Here is a 1,467-nt window from a genome sequence, read left to right as displayed (position 1 = left end):
CCGCCGGACCCGCTCCCTGCCGAGGGCGGCGCCAGCGCTGCGCGCCGCAGCCAATCAGCGCCCGCCGTCCCACGCTCATTTACATGAAAGCGCGGGGCGGCACGGCGGCCGCCGCGGGGCGCTAGTGGGAAGGCGCTCGGGCCGCCGAGGGGGCGTGGCCGGGGGCGGAGTCGGGAGGAGGGGCGGGGCTGATGGATGGAGATTTTGGGGGTGACAGGAGCCGGCAGAGCCCGAAGCTGGTGTCTCTGGAAAGGGGAGAGTCCCTCCCCAAAACACTCCCAGCACAGGGAGTGAAAGCACAGAAAGCACAGGGGAGAGCCCCCCAGTGCTGCCTCCAGCTCTGGGGCCACCACCAGCAGAAGGACATGGAGCTGTTGGAGTGTGGCCAGAGGAGGCCCCGGAGATGCTGGGGGGGCTGGAGCCCCTCTGCTGGGAGGGGGGGCTGAGAGAGTTGGGGGGTTCAGCCTGGAGAGGAGAAGGCTCCGGGGAGACCTTAGAGCCCCTTCCAGTCCCTCAAGGGGCTCCAGGGAAGCTGGGGAAGGGACTCTTTAGCAGGACCTGTTGTGATAGGACAAGGGGTAATGGCTTTAAACTAAAAGAGGGAAGATTTAGCCTAGATATTGGGGGAAGTTCTTTGCTGGGAGGGTGGTGAGAGCCCGGCCCAGGTTGCCCAGAGAAGCTGTGGCTGCCCCATCCCGCCCAGCGCTGCTGGAATGCTCCCACCCGTCCCAGGGACACGCCGGCACAGATCGTACACGCATGTTAATACCCCCCCATCCGCATGCACATCACACATCACACATCACACATGACCCATCCGTGTTTTCAGCTCACACTCGAACTGTTTCTCGGGGCAGTGCCTTCCCTGCCAGCGTGTGTGTGCCTGCTGTGACGTGCGGGTCTGTGGCTCGCACCCGTGAGGAAGGCACAAAGCAGGCTGGCTCTGAGCTGGGAGCAGAGCGCTTTTTCCATTCATAGTAATGCCCTGAAGGCACGGGCCTCTTTCCCGGTTGCTTTGCTGCCCTCATGGAAGCATTTTATCTTTATCTCTGCTCTTTCAGAGCCTGTGTGTGAGGCAGTGCCCTGGAAGGCCTTTCTCCTCTGTCTGTGCAGAGTCATTCCCATGTGAAATCCCCCCGTGAGTCACAGCAGCCGCTGGATCAGACACTCCTTACTTTCCAGAAGGCTTTTCCACCATCCCCTGCTATATTCTGCCGGGTGATTTAACCGTTATGAGTAACCTCTGTCATTCCACATGCTACTATCAAAGTTAGCATACCTCATGCTTCAAGGCATCAGCTGATGGCCAAAAGGAGCCGGAGGAGAGTTCTTCACATGTTTGCAGTGTCTCGTACGTCAAGTGTTGAGCTGCTGTTTGGTTCCTCAACGCCAGCTCGGATCACTGTGACCCTCTGAAACCACAAAGGAACTCCAGTAGCACGGCCAGGGCTGGGGGCAAACGGCAGG

Source organism: Calidris pugnax, unplaced genomic scaffold (assembly GCF_001431845.1).
Source record: "Calidris pugnax isolate Ruff unplaced genomic scaffold, ASM143184v1 scaffold206, whole genome shotgun sequence".
NCBI lineage: Eukaryota > Metazoa > Chordata > Aves > Charadriiformes > Scolopacidae > Calidris > Calidris pugnax.
This window is presented reverse-complemented; position numbering follows the sequence as displayed.